This window comes from Crocuta crocuta, unplaced genomic scaffold, assembly GCF_008692635.1.
Source record: "Crocuta crocuta isolate KB4526 unplaced genomic scaffold, BGI_CrCroc_1.0 scaffold233, whole genome shotgun sequence".
In the NCBI taxonomy this organism is placed as follows: Eukaryota; Metazoa; Chordata; class Mammalia; order Carnivora; family Hyaenidae; genus Crocuta; species Crocuta crocuta.
In genome coordinates, this window is record NW_027529526.1 from 3114576 (window position 1) to 3135903 (window position 21328).

The 21328-nt window shown below is 38.2% G+C and overlaps 1 protein-coding gene across 2 annotated transcripts in view; it reads left to right on the forward strand.

The window, feature by feature from the left end:
• The first annotated feature begins 337 nt into the window (after positions 1-337).
• The window catches only part of PIK3C2A (phosphatidylinositol-4-phosphate 3-kinase catalytic subunit type 2 alpha), a 111570-nt gene continuing 90579 nt past the window's right edge, over positions 338-21328 (forward strand). For both annotated transcript variants that reach the window (XM_077761132.1, XM_077761133.1), the window contains exon 1: positions 338-425. The gene's annotated coding sequence lies outside the window, so the exon portion shown is untranslated. The remainder of the gene's footprint in view (positions 426-21328) is intronic.

Genomic DNA, 21328 nt, shown 5'->3' on the forward strand with positions numbered 1-21328 from the left:
AGAGGGCAAGGAAATAGAGTACTTTGGTGGTTGGCGGGTACCCGGCCGTAGAGGCGGCCGGCTGGTGTTCCCGGAGGCACCCCGGTCCTCAGTCTGGTGCTGCAAGGAGAGATACCCAGAGCACCGCTTGGCATTTCCCCGGGAAAGCCGCAGCCTGGCCGCGACACCCAGAGCTCTAGCCTCGCGGGACGCGCCCAAGCCCCGCCCATAACCTCAGGTAGGCCGTCGGCACCAGCCAATCCACCAGAAGCCTGGGCGCGGAAGGCGGTGCTTCCCTGATCGGAAGTGACGTGCTGTGCTTGGCTGGCCGCGGAGTCAGCCGAGGCTCTTGGCGGCGGCTGAGGCGGCTGGGAGGGAAATGGCTCGGACCGTGGCTGCTCCGGCGGCTCGGGTTGTGGTGGAGTCAGAGGCTAGGGCGGCGTGAGGTAAGGAGCGGTAGGTGTGGTGGGGGCCGGTACCTGGGACCCTGCTATCCAAGGGCAGCAAGAGGCTCCGGGGAGCCCAGGAAGGGAGGGTCTCTTGCCGCGGCCCCCCGTCCCCGGGTGCCCGCCTTTGACCCTCCATCTGGTACTCTTGGCGTTGCCCTAGACAGACTCACCTCCCCCGGGCCTTGCTTCCACCTAGGCCGTTGCTGACTGTCCCGCCGAAGGTGCGGAGGGGCCCGCGCCCCCATTAGGCCCCTCTTGGCGGGGGCTGGGAGGTAGTGCGCCTGGAAGTTAGTTTTCTCCCAAGGGGGAGGGGAGACCACCCTCTTGTCCTCCGCGACACGGCAGGAGCCGAAGTGGCCGGTCCTGTTTTCTTGTTGAATTGTTAGATTCCCGCGAAGTGTGTTGCACTTCTCAGTTCTGTGTCTCTCTCCTCCACCACCCCCCTCCCACCCCCGCACCTTCACCTCCTTGTCCCATCTCCGGTTTATGGGGTAATGATTTTATTTCCTCTCCCCAGTTCCCTTTTTCCCGCGAATTCACTTGCTTCGGGAAAACAGTATTATTTCAGTATGTATTTAGCGCATCATCTTTCTGGGAGTGCGGTCAGATTAAAAAATATTTGCTTAACTCTTCCTGAGTGACGGAGGAACAATACATTGTTGGGGGGGGGGAGAAAAGCACATACTTATTTTCCTCACTAAATGGTTTGGCTTTAAAAAAGAGATTCTCCAGCTGTGGAAAGTTTTTCTGGGGGAGCAGGGATTGAGGACGGAAATGAGGAAGAAAATTAAGTGAGGAGGAAAGGCTGGGGATAACATGAAAGCGAGCTTGTGGTAGTTCTTTCCCTTCTGTTCATCAGCCTGATAGAAGTTGAGGTTGTGATTATATTTTTATTTTGAACGATGGGTGTTGAATTGACAGGAAGGAGGTTTTCGTCTCTGAACGGGATTAACTATTAAAGGGGTACTCTAAAATCTTTTCAGGTGGGTATCAGAAGCTCTGTTGGGAAAAATGTTTACTGTGTTGGAATATCAAAGCCAGAGATTAGAAGAGATGTAGAAAAAAAGCTATTAGAAGAGTGGTGAAGACCTAGTATAAGGGGAAAGCCAGTTTGGAGGTCTAGGAACACCAATTCTAGGAGAGACTTTGTACCTTTGCCTCCTTGGCTTGTGATTAAGTCTCCACAGTAGACTTCTTTTAGCATATTCTGCTATACTTGGTGTTAGTGCTCTTATTAGACTGAAGTGCTCCAGTTGAGGTCTATACAGTTGAAGATAATTGCTTGTTTAATATTAAGACTGGTTTTGAGTACTGAAAAGCATTATGACTGAGAATAGAGAGATTTTATTATTTAACTCAAACTTAATTCAAAAGTGACTTTATATAGATACCAAGCATATTATGAAAATCTGTTTTGTTTGCATGTTGCTTGCAGTTTTTCTTGGCAAGAGCTGTATTTTACTGTTTTCATCCATACGTTTCACAACTTTTTCTGTTAAATGGAACATAAAAGTTGGCATGTTTGCATTTAGGAATTAGAGACTATAACTTTAGGCAATTAGCTGTATATTAGGCATCTGACTTTTTAAAAAATTTTTTTTAATGTCTCTTTATTTTTGAGAGAGAGCTGCATGCGCAAGTGGGTGAGGGGCAGAGAGGGAGACAGGATCTGAAGCGGGCTCTGTGCTGACAGCGTAGAGCCCATTAAGCATCTGATTCTTTGCTTCTGCCTCCTGCCATGAATGGTTCTAAAATTTTTTTTAATATTTATTTTTGAGACGCGCGCACACACACACACACACACACACACACACACACAGTGAGAGTGGGGGAGGGGCAGAGAGAGAGAGGGAAACACAGAACCCAAGGCCGCCTCTAGGCACTGAGCTCTCAGCACACAGCTTGAGGTGGAGCTCGAACCCACGAAACGTGAGGTCATGACCTGAGCTGAAGTTGGACTTAACCAACTGGGCCACCCAGGCACCCCTAAAATTTTTGGCTGAAGATTGTACATGAGTTCCATGTCCAGGAATCTTTCTTTTATCTGGCACATTTTGCACTTGTAAGCACATTCAGTAACTGAACTTCTACCTAACAAGAGTGTTGAATTTCCCAAGAGCTCAGAGATCTTATCAGAGCATCAGACCAAACTTTTCAGAGCAGCAGGGCAAAGCGCTTATTTAAATGCTTTGTAACTTGTTACTCATTTTGATAACATAAATGAGCTATTTTATTATATTTTCCATATTCCAAGAAGAAATTAAGACAGGTAAATGATAAAGGTGAATGTTTTAGTACTGTTCATTTACATAGTACGTGATTTGATTTGTTGTATTTGAGTAGGGCTAAAAATTAACTCTCTGAAAGACTTTGTTTTCATAGGGCCTGCAAGGATGCCTGGCACTGCAGTGGTTGGAGGGATAGAAAAAAATGAGACACAAGAGATAATAACCATATGGTTATAGGGGCATTAGTAGATCCAAAGTACTAAAAAGAATATGGTCGGGCACCTGGGTGGCTCAGTCGGTTGAGCCTTCGACTTTGGCTCAGTTCATGATCTCGTGGTTTGTGGGGTTTGTGGGTTCGAGCCCCACATAGGGCTCTGTGCTGACAGCTAGCTCAGAGCCTGGAACCTGCTTCAGATTCTGTATCTCCCTCCCTGTCTGACCCTCCCCTGCTCACGCTGTCTCTCTTTCTCTCTCTGTCTCAGAAATAAATAAAACGTTAAAAAAAATTTTTTTTAAAAGAATATGGTCACATGGTCTGGAGAGGGGGAAGGAGTGCATGTGAGGAAGAGGATACTCAAATTGAGTCTTAAAGGATGAATTTCTCCTATTAATGAGGGTAGGATAAAGGTGATCAGGTTCTAGACCTTGCTGTGATACTACCAAGCAGTGAGATATTAAGCTGCTTATTCTGTTATCCATTAAAAAAAAATTTGGGGGGGGGGCGCCTGGGTGGCTTAGTCGGTTGAGCGTCCAACTTTCACTTAGGTCATGATCTCCTGATTCGTGGGTTTGAGCCCCGCGTTGCGCTCTGTGCTGACTGCCAGCTCAGAACCTGGAGCCTGTTTCAGTCTGTGACTCCCTCTCTCTCTGACCCTCCCCTGCTCATGCTGTCTCTCTCTCTCTCTCTCTCGAAATAAATTAAAAAAAAAATTTTTTTTTGGTATCTATTTTTTTATTTAAGAGTTTATATCTAAATTAATACTCTCCAGTAGAAATACTAAATGAGAGCCACATACATAAGATATTTTACTTCTTTTTTTTTTTTTTTTGGTAAGTCTTTGAAATTTGTTATGCATCTTACACTTAGAACACATCTCATTTTGGGACACCTGGATTGCTTGGTTGGTTGAGTGTCCAACTCTTGATTTCAGTTCAGGTCATAATCCCAGGGTTATGGGATCAAGCCCCATGTCAGGGGCTCTCTCTCTCTCTCTCCCTCTGCCCCTCTCCCCAGCTTGTCTTTTCTCTCTCTTAAAAAAAAAAAAATGAAACCACATCTCACTTTGGACAAACCACATTTCAAGCACTCAATAGCTGCTTGTAGTTAGTAGCTTCCAGACTGAACAATGCAGATACATAGTTTGAAAATTCTGTTCTGTCTTGGATTCCTGCTTGAAAAGGAAAACCAACTTCTATGAGAAATGAATTATCAGAAATTTATAATTTCTCATCATTTTGATGGTGTTCATATATGAATCTTTTGATGGGAATTATAATCACACTTTGGAATAATATTGCTATAGGATATTTTTCAGGTTCATATGGTTAAGGTTGGGACTAGAAGAAACTATTTACTCTGTTCTCTGGGGGAGTCACATTTTTGATATTTTTATTTTGTGCACTTGTGTATATGTTATATCCATCCTTTTCTCTGCAATTTGTTATTTATAACTGATAGATTCAGAACACAAAGGGAGAGTACACATTGACATTTTAGGCAGTTAAAAAGCAAATTTATATAATTTTAAACTACTTTTTGGGTTTCTTAAAATTTTTAATTTAGCTGTTTAGGTACAAAAGCAAATGGAATTTCTTTTTTTAATGTTTGTTTATTTTTGAGAGAGCGAGAGAGAGCGCATGCGCACACTTGCGCGCAAGAGAAAGTAAGTGAGCTGGGAGGGGCAGAGAGCAGGGGACAAAGGATCCTAAGTGGGTTCTGTGCTGACAGCAGCAAGCCCCATGTGGGGCTTGAACTCACAAACCGTGAGATAATGACCTGAGCCAGAGTCGGATACTTAACCAAGTGCGCCACCCAGTCATCCCTGAGATGGATTTTTTTAAAAGATAAGTTTATTATCCTCACTTTACACATGAAGAATTTTGGAATCAGGAAGACTAAACAGCTGGATTATAATTACAGTTTGTGAATGGTAGAGCTGGGTTTTGAACCCTAATATGTTGGGGTCAAATCCCACACTGGCTGGCTCTGTATGGGATTTGTAAACACTCTTGATTTTAATATATTTGAAGGTTTAGTAGCAAGTATTTATCTTTTTTTTTTTTTCCTCCTAAGTAATCTCTATACCCAGTGTGGGGAGATCAAGAGTTGCATGCTGTAAGGACTGAACCAGCCATGTGCCCCTTGAGTAAAGAATTTAGATCTTACTTAAACTGTTACTGTAGGAGGAAGGTGATGAAGTGTCAGAGACAGAGTTATTTCAATGCACAGGGAAGAACTTGGGGAAAAACTTAGGAGAAAATAAAATATAAGTTTAAGGAAGTACTTGCAAGTTCTATTTGAAAAGATAAAAACAGGACAGGGATGAAATAAGAGATGAGAATAAGTAAACATCTTCAATAAAGAACTTGGAGGCCAATAGTCAGAACCTTTATATTATTTGGGTGATTCAGAAAATGTTAGCACAAGCTTTGAACTTGTGGCTTGAGTAGTGTGGAAGACATGGTTAAGAGGACTGAAAGAGAAGCTGGTGACTCTAAATCAGTAGCAGAGTAATGCTAGTTCCTGTTGTGAAATGAGTAGGGATTTGGTGAGGAATTTGACTGTGAGAAAGGAATAGAATAGGCAGTGTTAAGAAAATTGGTTAAAAATTTTGTAATAATTTAGGGCGCCTGGGTGGCTCAGTCGGTTGAGTGCCAACTTTGGCTCAGGGCACGATCTCATAGATCTTGTAGTTCTTGAGTTCGAGCCTGCATCTGCTTTGGATCCTGTGTCACCTTCTCTCTCTGCCCCTCCCCTGCTCGCCCTTTGTCTGCCTTGTCTGTCTCTTTCACAGTGTGTGTGTGTCTTTCTCAAAAATAAAATACAAAAAAAAATTAAGGAATTTGCAATAATGGGAAATCCTGATTGAAACAGGCTATTTTTAAAAAAGTAGTTTCCTACCTATAAAACCAGAAATTGGCAGTTTATCTTTGGAAAACATCAGTGGAGGGGCACCTGGGTGGCTCTGTCGGTTAATCGTCGGACTTTGGTTCAGGTCATGATCTCATGGTTCGTGGGTTCAAGTCCCACATCGGCTCTGTCCTGACAGCTAGCTCAGAGCCTGGAGCCTGCTTCAGATTCTTTGTCTGTCTCTCTTTCTGACCCTCCCCTGCTCAAGCTGTCTTTCTCAGAAATAAAACATTAAAAAAGTTAAAAAAAAAAAAAAAAACAAAACATCAGTGGAGGCAGGAAGACATTAAGTATTAAAGTTCTGCTGTGGGGGTGATCAAGCACAAGACTCCTGATCTTGGGGTTGTGAGTTTGAGACCCATGTTGGGTGTGGAGCCTACTTAAAAATAAAGTTCTGTGGTGGAATGAGAGAGAAAAGCAAAGACAAAAGCCTCTTTCAAGATAAAAGGGTAGGGAAATTGAGAGGAGACAATAAAGGGAAATCCATGCAGGTACATTGCCTTTTGGAGAAAAGAATGGATGTTGATGGGAGAGATACACACACTTGGAAAAAAATACCTAATTAGGGAACAGGAAAATGTTTTTTCAGATGTTTAGTTGCAGTTTAGGGAATTATGCGAAGCTTGTATTTTATCCCCAAGATAAACTCTGAAGGAGACCTAATTATACCAAAAAAAAAAAAAAATAGTGTTGTGAGTATCCATAATCAAGTTGATTTTAGTAAGTCTCTTTATATGTGTTCATGGCATAATTTATAACTGTTCTGACCTTATTTTGTTGTTGTTGTTTTTGTTTTTAGTTTAGTGTGTATGTATATATTTAGACTACAGTGTTGAGTTGAGAAAAGGTGGTCTTTGGCTCCAGGGAATGTAGCCTGGTTTTATTTGACTAGATGTCATAATGACATTTATTGGACTGGAATTCTGCCTATATTGAAATGTATGACATGGGCAGCTGAATGGCTCAGTCGGTTAAGCATCTGACTTCCTCTAGGTCATGATGTCACAGTTTGTGAGTATGAGCTCCTCTGTGGAGCCTGGAGCCTGCTTCAGAGTCTATGTCTCCCTCCCCTGCTCATGCTCTATCTCTTTCTCTCTCAAAATTAAACATAAAAAAAAAAAGAAAAATGAAATGTATGACATGACACTGTAACTACAGGTTTTTTAAAAACATCAGATTTATTGAGGTATAATTTACTTCATCTGTTTTAGGTTTCAGCTCTAGAAGTTATGAGGTAGTGACAGTGTGTAACTGCCACCACCACACTCCACTCCAAAAAGTATTTTTATTCCCCTTTGTAATCAATGATACCTTTCACTTACCCTCCAGACAACTGATTTTTTTTTCTATTCCTATAGTTTTGCCTTCCCAGAATGTCCTATAAATACAGTATATTCAGCCTTTTTTTTTTTTAACAAATGGTCATCTGCAACTCAAAGGAAGTCATTTCTCCTTTAACCCCAAAGTTGTTTTTTTTTTTAAGTTTATTTATTTTTAGTAATTCTATACCCTATATGGGGCGCAGACTCATGACCCCTAGATCAAGAGTTGTAGGTTCTTCTGACTGAGCCAGCCAGGCATCCCAGGATGTATAGCCTTTTGAGTCTGGCTTCTTTCACTAGACATAATGCTTTTGAGATTCAATAAAACACCACATTTTGTATATCCATATTTTGATGGACAGTTAGGTTGTTGCTACCTCTTAGCTATTGTAAATATTGCTGTGAGGGTCAGTGTACAGTTATCCTGTTTTTAATTCTTTTGGGTGTATCTATCTAGGAGTGGAATTGCTGAGTCATATGGAATTTCTATGTTTAATTTATTGAGACAACACCAAAATATTTTCCAAAGTTGGCTGCACCATTTTACATTCGCATCAACAAAGGATGAGGGTTCCAATTTCTTCACATCCTTATCAACCCCACATGTTATTTTCCATTTAAATTTTAGCCATTCTAGTAGGTATGCAGTGGTATCTCATTATGGTTTTGATTTACATTTCTTTAATGAATAATGCTATTGAACATCTTTTCATGTGATAAGCTGCCTTTTTTAGTGGTATGAATATAGTGATGGTTGTTCCAATAATTGGACTTGTATAATACATATATGTATCATTAAATGCCTGTTATAAACCAGGCATTATGTGTATTATTTTATTTAACCCTGACAACACTGAGATATGATCTATTTTTTACAAATGAGAAAATTAAGACAAAGGGAGATTAACTAGTTTAAGATTACACAGTTAATAAGAAGCCTGATAATTAAGTCTTGCTACTACATTTCTCCTCTTTATCACTATTGTATGAAACTACCAATTTAATGCAGTTGGTGTCATGTGAAGACAAGATTTTGTTAGCCGTAGTAATTATGGAGTTTTGGGGGAAAATTCAAGAAATATTCATGTCAGTTTTTTATCATGTCAGTTTTTCATTGTAATTCCGTTTGGGGGTTCTCAGTTATAACTCAGTTTTATGTTTTCCTGTCTTAAGCTGTGTTGGAAATGGAGGCATATACCATAACATTTAGCACAAAAGCTTACTGTTATTTGTCCTGTTGGGATTGGGGTAGTGTCAGAGTATATTTAATGATTCATGTTAAATGAATGGACAGTAAAGTAGTCCAAAGTTCAGTAATTATCTTCACAAAGCAGTACTACTGTTGGGATTTTGAGTTAGATTGAAAACTGCTTTGTCAGTAAAATGTCTTTCAACAGGAAACTCTTGCTGTAACTGTATTCCCTCTTCCATGTCCCCCTCCCAATATATCTATATCTATATATGCACATATAGAAAGTTGTTCTTGATGAATGCCCTGTTGTGAATCTTTTATGTGTAGAATGTTGCTCCTAAGAGGTCAGGGTGGTATAATGACAGCTAGTGCTTGTTAGACTACAGTGTAGTGCTTTTTGTCAAAATGAGAGAATCAAACCCTTTATTAACTGCTTGTAGTACTTGGGCAAAGTGTAATTATAAAGTGTGGTATGGAGATTAAAGAGTGTGGGAGCTGGCTAGGCTCATCCATCTTTAAACTTGGGAAGCTCAGAAAGGTCTGTCTTTGTTTTCCCATGACTCCCCTCTTATGTCTAGGTTACTAGGCCAATTTCATCTTTTCTCTGACTATGTTATTAAAAAATAATATCCCTTCCCACCAATTAAATCATTCTCTGTCGTGTTACCGTGTTTTTTCCCCATTTCATTTACCATCTAAACTTAACATTTTTGTTTGCTTGTTTAAATGAAACCATTCTTAATATTTCCATTGTTGCCAGCTATGCAGTTCAACAAGAACTGTTGAACTAGTTCAAGTTCTTACTAGTTCTTTTCTGGATTGTTTTAGTTACATATTAATTGGTCTCTTGGTTTTCTTTTTGGTTTTCCTTCGGTCTTTTTTCAGCAAAGCAAATAGAAATCTTTGAACATTGTAAATCAGCTCACATGAATGTCTCTTACACACCTTTGGCATTTTATCACACATAATAATTGAGTATACTAGTGGTTTTCCTCCTTGGAAGTATATTAAGTTTAATTATAGAAAGTTCATATTAATAGATGTAGATTTTAGGATTTTTTCGAGAGAATGTTTCTTGATTTTGCTAATTGAGGTTGATGATTTAGCTTATTTTTATCAAAAAATTTTTATCAAAAAAGATTTCAACCAAAAAAAAAAAAGGAAAGATGAAAGTTTCACCAAGAATCACAGAGTAAGGGCGCCTGGGTGGCTTAGCTGGTTCAGCGACCAACTTCGGTTCAGGTTGTGATCTCATGGTTTGTAAGTTTGAGCCCCGTGTCGGGCTCTATGCTGACAGCTCAGAGCCTGGAGCCTGCTTCGGATTCTCTGTGTCTCTGTCTCTGTCTCTCTCCCCCTCCCTTTCTCTCTCTCTCTCTCTCTCTCTCTCTCTCAAAAATAAACATTAAAAAGAATTAAAAAAAAAAGAATCACAGAGTAAAATTAGGTTTAAAAAGAAAATTTGTGTCATACCCTAAATAAGAAATATAGGTATATACTTAACATATGTAAATTTGGAGAAATGTTTTAAATTCTACAAGTCATTATAGAAATGTCCCTGGTTCCTTCAGGAATAGACTCTATATTTTAGATTTATTTGACTCTAACTCTATGAATATTAGTAGGAACTGAAGCCACTTCTTTCCAGGTAGTAGTTTAACCTACATTATTCTGTGATCCCATTAGGTTCATTCTCTCGTATATATATATTTTTTGAGGTTTATTTATTTTAAGCCAGAGAAAGATTTCACTAGTGGAACTTGAGAAACACAGCAGATGAACATAGGGGAAGGGAAGGAAAAATAAGATAAAAATTGTGAGGGAGGCAAAACATAAGAGACTCATTTTTGAGGTAGGGAGGGGACACCTGGTTGGCTGAGTTGATTAAACGTCTGACTTTGGCTCAGGTCATTATCTCATGGTTCATGAGTTTGAGCCCCACTTCTCTTTCTCGCTGCCCCTCGTGGGATTCTCTCTCTCTCTCTCTCTCTCTCTCTCTCTCTCTCTCNATTAAAAAGAATTAAAAAAAAAAGAATCACAGAGTAAAATTAGGTTTAAAAAGAAAATTTGTGTCATACCCTAAATAAGAAATATAGGTATATACTTAACATATGTAAATTTGGAGAAATGTTTTAAATTCTACAAGTCATTATAGAAATGTCCCTGGTTCCTTCAGGAATAGACTCTATATTTTAGATTTATTTGACTCTAACTCTATGAATATTAGTAGGAACTGAAGCCACTTCTTTCCAGGTAGTAGTTTAACCTACATTATTCTGTGATCCCATTAGGTTCATTCTCTCGTATATATATATTTTTTGAGGTTTATTTATTTTAAGCCAGAGAAAGATTTCACTAGTGGAACTTGAGAAACACAGCAGATGAACATAGGGGAAGGGAAGGAAAAATAAGATAAAAATTGTGAGGGAGGCAAAACATAAGAGACTCATTTTTGAGGTAGGGAGGGGACACCTGGTTGGCTGAGTTGATTAAACGTCTGACTTTGGCTCAGGTCATTATCTCATGGTTCATGAGTTTGAGCCCCACTTCTCTTTCTCGCTGCCCCTCGTGGGATTCTCTCTCTCTCTCTCTCTCTCTCTCTCTCTCTCTCTCTCTGCCCCTTGCTCACTTGTGCCCTCTCTTTCTCAAAACAAACAACAATAAAAAAGACTCTTACATAGAACAAACTGAGGGTTGCTGGAGGGGAGGTGGGTGGGAGGTTGGTTAAATGGGTGATGGACATTAAAGAGGGCGCTTTTTGGGATGAGCACTGGGTGTCATATGTAAGTGATGAATCACTGGGTTCTACCTCTGAAGCCAAGACTACACTGCATATTAATTAACTTGAATTTAAATGAAAAAAAAAAAAAAGTTTATTTATTTTGAGAGTGTGTACAGGCCCCGGGGAGGAGGAGAGGGAGAGAGAGAATCCCAAGCAGGCTGTACACAGTCACTAATGAACTGTGAGATCATGATCTGAGAGAAGATCAAGAGTCAGACGCTTAACCTACTGAGCCACCCAGGCACCTATCTGTCTAGTATATTTTTATACTGTTTGGGCTTCAATAAACTTCTTAGATTTGCTTGGTTGATGTCTTTCTTTACTTACAGAAAGTTCTTGGTCATTTTCTCTTCAATATTTCTTCTGTTTCATTCTCTTCTACCCTCTGTTGGGACTCCAAGTCCCATAAATGTTAGACCATTTGAAATTGTTCCACAGGCATGGTGTTTTACCTCTCTCCCCTTATTTTTTTCTCTTTTTGGATGTTTTCTATTGATTTGTCTTTAAGTTTACCCATCTTTTTTAATGCTGTTCAGTCCATCTAATTATAGTTCTTCATTTCTGACATATTTTTCTAGTATTTGATTCTTTTTGAATTTGTATCATCCTGTTGAAACTGCCCCCCCCATGCATCTCCTTTGCTTTTTCTGCTAGATCATTTAGTGTTTGCATCCTAATTATTTTAATTTTTTTTAAAGTTTATTTTGAGAGAGAGAGAACAAGCTGGGAAGGGGCATAGAGAGAAGGGGGAGAGAGAATCCCAAGCAGGCTCTTCACTGTCAGCACAGAGCCCAGTGTGGGGCTCAGACTCACAAACCATGAGATCATGACCTGAGCCAAGATCAAGAGTTGGGCATTTAACTGACTAAACCACCCAGGCGCCCCTCATCCTAATTATTGTAGTTCCTGTTTGATAATTCGAACATTTGGGCCATCTCTGTGTCTGCTTATTTTGACTGTTTCCCTGACAATGGATCACATTTTCTTCTTTGTCTCCTAATCTTTGATTATATATTAGACAACTTAAATGCCCCTTATTCTGTTCAGGCCACTAAATTGAGAAAGTCTAATTTATAATTAAGATGGATCTGTGCTTTATTGCAACTTTAATTTGATTCAGTTCACTATTGGGTTGAAGTACTTTGGGGGGAGCAGTGATGACTTTCTCTTAAGAAGGATTGATTCCAAAGATTTTTTCAGCCTAGCTGCTAGCTTTTTAGGTTGTTAGGAAGTTTCTTTGTTCTCTACTTTGTTCTGGCTTTCAGTGTCTCAGGAGATCTCTCTGCCTTGCTGCCCTTACTCCAACCTCTCTGGAGGGCACCTGTCTTAACGTAAAGGCCTGGAATGCTTTGGAGGGCTTTTTCTCAGCTCTTCTGCCCCATCCCCAGCCATTGGTAGCAGAAAACTTGGTGTGCCTCAGGATTTCTCCCTGTTCACGTGCCCAGCCCTGCTTTGGAGGGTGGCTGCCTTATACTTCAGGGAGGCACACATACTTCAAGGGAATCTTTTAGCTCTTCTGCCCTGTCCCCAGCTTTCAGTATGCTACCTATGCATTTAGTGAAGACCTGAGGGAAAGAGTTGATAGCTGGGTACAGACTTGTTCCATGCCTGGGACTCCTTGTAATTCTGAATTCAGAGCTTTAGACCATTCAGCCTTACCTCTGCCACGCCTCAGAATTCTAATCATGGTAGCCTACACATCGGTGTTGAAAGTGTTTGTCAAAAGTCTAATGTGTTTCTCAACCCTGTCTACTGTGCATTCTTCCTACTCTTCTGTACCAGGGACTCGAGTAGCAGTAGACTGGCCTCTTCTATGAGAGGTTTATTATTTTCTGGAATTTAATTCATTGGAATTTTTATGTATGTCTTCTGCCCTCTGATGTCTCTTAAAAGTTTTTGGTTTTTTTGTTTTTTGTTTTTTTAGCTTATTTACCTTGCTTTTCATTGTTGGAGTGAGACAGCCTCTTGTCATTTTATATCCTAAAAACAGGAAAATCCCTTTGTTACATATTTATTACCTTTGTTTTAAAATAGTAAAGTGTACAAGTGATGAAATATTTAAAACTCTACCAAGTTTAGATAATAAAAATCTGCTTTCTACCACTGGCTCCCCCCAGTCCTCCATTTTTAGTTATTGACCTAGTTCCTTACCTTTATCACCTCTGTCTTCTAAGCTGTCAGCACAGAGCCTGATGCGGGGCTCAAACCCATGAACTGTGAGATCATGACCTGAGCTGAAGTTGGACGCTTAACTGACTGAGCCACCCAGGTGCTCCTGTCTCTTCCTTTTGAAGTCAGACCCTTAATCTGTGCTTCTGATTCATATTCAACTATACACACTAGCTTAGATATGGAGTATCTCCTGTCTTCTGTGCCTTTTACTCTTTGTCCCCTGAATTTTTGTCTTTAACCTACCATATGTTGAAGGCCTTAATCATTTTAAACAACCATTTCTGACACCACCTTCTGTTTCTCCTAGTTCCCTTTACTGTCAAAGAATTGAAAGATTAATATACCTTTGATACTTGTAAGTCTTTACTTTTTCAGTTTTCCAACTTCTCTGAAGTATTCTCTTTGAAAAATTACTAATCGGGAGGGGGAAATGAGGAGTGACTGCTAATGGATAAAGGATTTCTTTGGGGGTGATGAAAATGTTCTGCAATTTGGTAGTGGTGATGGTTGCATAATTCTAATTATATAAAAATCGACTTATATGCTTTAAATGGGTGAGTTTTATAAGTTAATTTTCTCAATAAAACTATTAAAATAATCACAAACGAGCTTTTAGATTTAGTGTTTTTCTTTTCAGCCCTTATCTTGTGTCACCTCTCTGTGGAGTTTTTGATGTTACTGACCACATCTTAGGACACAGAATTCCTTTATTTCTCTGATAACTAGTCTTCACACCTGTTATTTTCCTCTGACCTTTTGTTTCCTGCTTAGGTATTAGAAGCCCTTGTGATTTCCTCCTTGTCCTTCTTTCTTTCACACTACACATTCTCTCAGGGCAATCTCTACTTTCATGACTTCAGATCTTCAGTTTTATATAGGTAATGCCTCAAGATTCATCTCCAGGGAAATTGTTCTGTTGAGCCCAAGGCCTGTATTTCTCATCAACAAGCAGGCATGAACTGTATTTTCCACAAGTACTTCAAAATAGTAATGTGTTTTGGTCTCACTAAAAAGGATCATATAGTTCTGAGGAACAGTTCTGAGAGTAACACATAGTTTTATTCCCTCAATGACAGAAATTAATGGTTTACAATTTGACACATGGAAGATGACTTCCAAATACTTTGAATGAAAATGAGTGCAACAAGAATGGATTACAAATCTGGTATCTCTTAGGTTCAAATACTCATTTGGAGTAGGATATTTGTATGTGCTTTTAAGTATCTTACAGAGTACCAAAGTCACTCTACAATGAAGAACTGCTTCCTAATCTGGTCTATATTAGATTGGATTTCATTTATTTGTTTAACAAACATTTGAATGAAAGCTTGCTTGTTCTAGGATTGTTCTGGGTGCTCGGGGTATAGGAGTGAGCCTAAGAGGTAAATCCCAGCTTCATGAAATGTATAGTCTAGAGGGGAAAGGCAGACCATGAAATACACAAGTAAATCTGTAGTACATTGGATGGTACTTAAATGCTAAGGAGAAAGTAAAGTGCATAGGCAATGGAGTTAGAGAAAGTTGCAGTTTTCACTACATTAACAGGAAGGACTTTACTCAAACGTCACCTTCTTAATGAAGACTTGAAAGTGAGAGGTGTGCCATTCAGCTCTCCAGGAAGAGCAGTCCAGAGGAAACCCAAGAGCAAAGACTCTGGGTAAAATGTATTTGAGGAACAACAAAGAGGCCACTTGGACAGTCACAGACAAGAGGGTTATAGGGGAAAAGTAATAGGGGACCAGATATTAGAGTGCCTGGTGGACTGTTGTAAAGATTTCACCAGTTTTCTGAGTGAGATAGGAGTTGTTGAAAGTTCTGAGTGGAGAGGTAAGATGATCTAAGTTTTTTAGTTTTTCTCTGGCTGCTGTGTTGAGAGTAGTCTGAAGGTGAAGGGTGGAAGGGTGGCAGAAACAGACTGGGGAGCTATTTCAGTAAACCATAGCATTTTATGCACGTATCCATAACTATCTGATAGTTACCGCCAAGCATTGCTGCCTTCCTGACAAGCTCTAATTGAATTAGAATTTTCTAATTCAGTTCAAATAAATAAATTCGCTGGATATTTATATAAATATAAATAAATTCACTCAATGGTGAGTGTGCAGTTATCTCTTGCTGATAGGAATATCTTTATTTTTAAATGCAATGAATTTTTACATATGTTATGTGTGATTCCATTAAGTGATTCACAGATGGTGAAAATTTGAGAAACCATAATTTGTTTTTTCTTTTGCTGTCTTACCCTTTTCTCATGTCCTTTAATGAGTAAGGGCAGTGTCCTTAATTTAGCCTATAGATGAGATGAAAAGTATTGTTCTTAATTGTATTTTTTATGACATTGCTAAAAAATTGAGCTTTTGTGTTCATACAGTTTGCCACATGTGAGTTTGAAAAAAACCCCACATGCTATTGCAGTTGATTTTCACGTACTATGTATAATAGATATGAAAATATTTAAAATATTTAAATTTAAAACACATGGGGAGCAGATTCTTTTTTATTGTGAAGTAACCCACAGAAAAGTGCATAAAGCATTATACGGTTATTTAACAGATAATTGTAAAATGAACACTTGTGTAACTAGTTAGTAGGTTATGAACTAGAACACTGCTTATGTTCCAGAAGTCCCCAGTGTACTTACCTGTGGTCATCCCTTCATCTATGAGTACCACTCTCCTAACTTTTGAGGATCTTTTCCTTTTCTTCTCAGTTTTACCATTATGTAAGCATTCTTAAACAATATAGTTTCTCATGTTTTTGAATTTTATATAAATGGAATCATTGTATATATTTTTGCTTCTCTCTTTGCTTATCATGTTTCTAAGTTTTATTCATTTTTTCTTATAGCTCTAGTTTTTTCATTAGCATTAGTGTATAGAATTCCATTAAATGAACTGTGATGTAACAAAAAGTATTTCTTCGTCTTTGTGCCTGGTTCCTGTCATGTAACTCCTAAAGGCCTTGGAATCTTCTGAGTTTCTTTTGTATGCCAATGAGGTAAATAGTGTCTGGGATTCCTAGTTTCAGGATGGGGCTGGTCACCAGAAAGGCTGAGGCATATTTAGAGGACTTGAACTTTCAGCTTTACCCCTTGACCTCTGGCGATGAGAGAGGAACTGAAGATTGAGCTAATTACCACTTTCAGGCCTATTTGGGACTATTATAGGCAATGTTATTTGAAGGCTCACGATTATCTTTCTTTTTAATTTGTAGAAGTTACTTATCTAGGATTTGAGTCCTTTGGTTATATGTTAAAAATATCTCCTTTTTTGTGGCTTGTTTTTATCATTGTCTTTGGTGTCTTTTGATAAATAAAAGTTCTGGATTTTACTGTAGCCAAATTATTTTTCTCTTATGGTTAGTGCTTTCTGTCTTGTTAAAGAAAGACAGAATCCCTTCTCTGATTCTAAAGATTTATAGTTCTTCCTTTCACAGATGTTTGGTTTGTCTTGACTTGATTTTTGCTTAAGGAGTGAAGTAGGAGTCTATTTTATTTCCCTTCCATTTGTCCTGGCTTCATTTAAGACAGTTCTTTCCCTGTGCTCTGATATGCTACTTGGCTACTTGTCTTAAATCTGGTGTTTTTGTAATTGTTTTTCTGTTTTTGACGTCTTAGCCTGTTTTTTATTAGATTTATCTCTTCCTGCATAAATACCATACTGTCTTAAATAAAATTAGCTTTATAATAAGTCTTTATTGAGTAGAGCAAATCCTTGTTCTTTTTCGAGAGGTTTTTGGCTATTTTGGCCCTTTAGGTTACTGAATAAATTTTAGAATCATCTTGTCAAAAAAAATTTTTTTTTGAGTGCAAGCAGGGGAGAGGGACAGAGGAACAGAGAGGGAGAGGGAGGGAGGGAGGGAAGAAGAGAGAATCCCAAGCAGGCTCTGTGCTGACAGTGTAGATGTGGGGCCAATCTCCTTTCATGACCCGAGCTAATCTCAAGAGTTGGACGCTTACTGAGCCATCCAGGCCCCCTTATTTTTTTTAACATGTTTGTTTATTTATTTATTTTGACATGGTGGGGGGGGGAGAGTGTGTACACGCACACACTTGTATGTGAGAGAGGAGAGAGTATCCCAAGCAGATTGTGGACATCAGTGTAGAGCCGACTGCAGGTCTTGATCTCATGAACTGTGAGGTCATGAACTCAGCCAAAATCAAGAGCCAGAAGCTTAACCTACTGAACCACCCAGGTGCCCCAAGAAGTTTTTTTGGGGTTGTTGTTTTTTTTAAGTGAATATGTATTTAAATATTCTCATGGCTTCAAATCCTATGAAGCTAGCCTTCTTTTTGCTGAGGTTAACTAGGATTTCCATGGGTTATTTTGGTTTTCTTTCTTTTTTTTTTAACAGTTAAATAGCTAATCTTTTTGTAATTTTGTAATCCTATTTGGTTGAGTGTAAACACATTTATCTATGAAATGTTAACAGTTGCTAATTGCAGAACAATTACAAATTGTATACTTTAAAAATATAAAATTTATCAAGAATGATAAGATAGACTTTAATGAAAAGGCTATATGTTATCTGTGGGACTTAAAAATTTTCTTTCCCTGAAAAGTAATAAGCATTAGAGGTATTTTATTGACTTGAGGGAAGGGATGACTTTTGGGAAGTTAAATATTTTCTTATCCAGAAATTAATTATGCTTGTTCACCTTTTTGTTCCTTTCCTTACAGATTCTATCCCTTAAGTTGTCCAGTAGTCACCTTTGGCTTTTGAGCACTTGAAATATGGCTAGTCTAAGTTGAAATGTGTAAGTGTAAAATAAAATATATACCACATTTTGAAGACTTAGTATGAAAAAGAATGTAAAATGTCCCATTCATATTTTTATATTGGTTACTTATTGAAATGACAGTATTTTGGATAATTGGATTAAAAATATTATTAATATATTATTAATAATTTCATCTGTTTCTTTTCATTAATGCAACTAAAAAATTTTAAATTTGGTATGTGGCTTGCATTCCATTCCTATGGAATAGTGCTGCTCTACCCTAATCTCACCCAACACCTGGACATTCGTCCATTTTCTTTTTGCAAAGTTGTATAGTGCCTGATACCAAAGTGCTTGGTTACTTTTGTCAGATTAATTTTTTCCCTCATGAATCACAGGCATAGGAGAATGTTATCTTGTCTACTGGAGTTTTTCCTTTTAGAACAGATGAAGCTCCTCTCATTTTTATTTTTTTAAGATTATTACTTTAAGTAATCTCTATACCCAATGTGGGGCTTGAACTAACAACCCTGAGATCAAGAGATAGTTGCACGCTCCACCGACTGAGCCAGCCAAGCACCCCTCCTCTCCTATTTTTAGTTTTCTGTTGCCATCTCTTACTCTTAGTTTCCAAGATAATTTTTTCTGCCACTGCGTGTTTATTCTGAACTCAAACACATGATTTTTCAGTTCTAGTTGAATTATTAATAAACCTTTTTAGGAGCACCTTGGTGATTCAGTCAGTTAAGCGTCCAGCTTCCACTTAGGTCATGGTTTTATGGTTCACAAGTTCAGGCACTGTGTCAGGCTCTGTGCTGATGGCTCAGAGCCTGCTTCTGATTCTTGTCTCTGTCTCTGCCCCTCCCCCCGCTCTCGCCTGTGCTTGCACGCGTGTATTCTCTCTCTCTCTCTCTCTCTCTCAAAAATAAACATAAAAAAATCCCTTTTAGTCTGGTTTTTTGTTTGTTGCAGAATTTGAGCTTCACTTTGATAAAGAGAATGGTGTCTTACATTTCCCAGTCTTTGAGGCATTCATTCTACAACTAGAGTAGAAGTCTGAGAGTATAAGACAAATACGAATTCATGCCCTCAATGAAATAAGTTTGTTAGTCATGTGACAATAAATTAATAAATTGGCACATGTTATTAAATAGCAGTATTAATCGCTTCATGATAGAATTAAAACAGTAAAATCTATAAATTAATGCAGAGAGAAATAACGATAGCCTTGAGGAAGAAGTTGGCATTTATAATGGATAAGGCGTGTTTAGGCACTTCAGATAACTTTTAAAGTAAAAATATATTGTAGTGAATTAACAATGCCTAGATTTGAGTCCTGATCTCATCACTTGCCAGCTACTCTGAACTTGGGCAGATTATTATAATTTTTATGAAATTTTTTCATTTGTATACTAGGGATAATAGCTGCTTAATATAATTTGGGAGGATTAAATTAGGTAATACATTTTGGCAGCAAGTATCTACAAGTTGCTACAATCTTAACAAATATTTTCCATGGTTACTGCAGTGTTAATAATTTTATTTTTAATGGTAGCACATATTCAGTTCCATGGAGATACCATAATTTATTATTCTTTGAGATTCATTTTCATTTTAGTGGAGAAATATTTGCATGGTTAAACTGAAATCACTGTTTCTCTATTATGTGTCTTGAATTTTAAGATCAGAAAGCATTTAGATGGATAACAGGACTGGTTTTATTTTTTTCTGAGATTTAAATTTAAATTGTAAATGAATGTCTACCACAGAAGAAGCCAAGAGCTTTTAAATAAATTCTTTTGGGTCTGCAAATGGTATCCCAAAGTTTAACTGAATAGTTTAATTGCCCTCTTTTGAAGAATTTAAAGTAGCTACAGCCTTGTGAGCATCATTGGGTTACTTTATGTTGGGAAATTTTTGGCAAATGGTATACAGTCATCATTCAAAAACTAGTTATATTGTCTTTTCCAGCTTGAATTAGGAGAACGTTAGCATTAAAGTTTGCATTTTGAATTAGCATGTGCAAAAATTGTTTCCTGATAAATGTCATCAAATGAAATTTTATTTTAAAAAATTAATGGAGCATGTCATTGCAGCAGCCTCAGAAAAAGAGCTGAAGCACTGGGTTACTTTTGGACAGTCTTTCAAGTCCTTTATTACCACTTGAGTATACATGCATGATAATTTTTTGGAAAGCTAAAATACGGTGATTCATCTGGTAACAGTTCACCCTTAAGTGCTTAGAGTCGAATTTAGTTTAGCCTTTGCTGCTGTGGGTTAATACTAGGGATAGAGCAAGCAAATGAATTGATAAGAAAAATACCATGTTTACTGTTAAAGTATTTTTCAAACTATTTATTTTATAACTTTGTTAGTAAATAAGAAGTAACATTAATTTGAAATATTTGGAGTGTGTTCTCTGTTGAATAAACTATCTCAAACTCACTTAAAATAATCCAGATTTCCTCTTTCAGAACAATGTCCTATCATTACCAAATATAGTAGCCAGGAAAATAAATAAATAGGCATTATGCTTGTGGAAAATGAATTGCAAGTCAAAATGTTTTTCTCTTTGCAAAATGCTCTCATCTGTTTGATTCTCTGAAAATGGACTGTGTTGTATTCAATAACAGGCAATTAAACTTGATTAATTTCTCCCACCATATATCCAGTCACGTGCCATCTGAAGTCTCTTCTCAAAACTGATCGCTCTTCATTCTTTAAAACACGTGGCCATTAAATTAAGCTTTTAAATGTTTTTATTAAGCAGGGTGCTTTTAAATGTTGTGGGGCAGAGGAAAAAAAAAAAAGTAGGTCTCTCACTTAAGCTTATTCTACTCTGTTGGGTAGACATACAAATTATAGATTCTATGTTAAGAAATTTTTGTTGTTATGGAGGAAGTTAATGTTAAGCCAGCTTAAGCAAAGGAATTTAGTGGCTTACATAAATTAAAAGACTGGCCTTGGACAAGGATTGGATCCGGACGCTTAATGTAATATTGAGAATCTGTTTCATTTTATTTATCTTACATAGCTCTGCTCTCTTCTGGCTTGGATCCATTCTCAGGGAGCATCTCCTTCAGTGGTGGCGAAGATGGCCACAGCAGTGCCAGGCTTACATCCCATCAGTTCAGCAACTTCAGTGATAGGCTTCCTTTCTAAATAGTTTCAGAAGTCATGGGATTAAATGTAATTTGCTAGACTTGGATCATTTCTTGTGGTTAGGGGTGGGAGAGTGGGGAGTAAGGATGTTCCAGCCCTATTTGAACTAGATGGAACAAAAGGAAAATGACCAAGTTCTAAAAAGAAAATATAGATTCTACCTACCAGAAGAAAGGGTACCAAGGAGGCAAAACC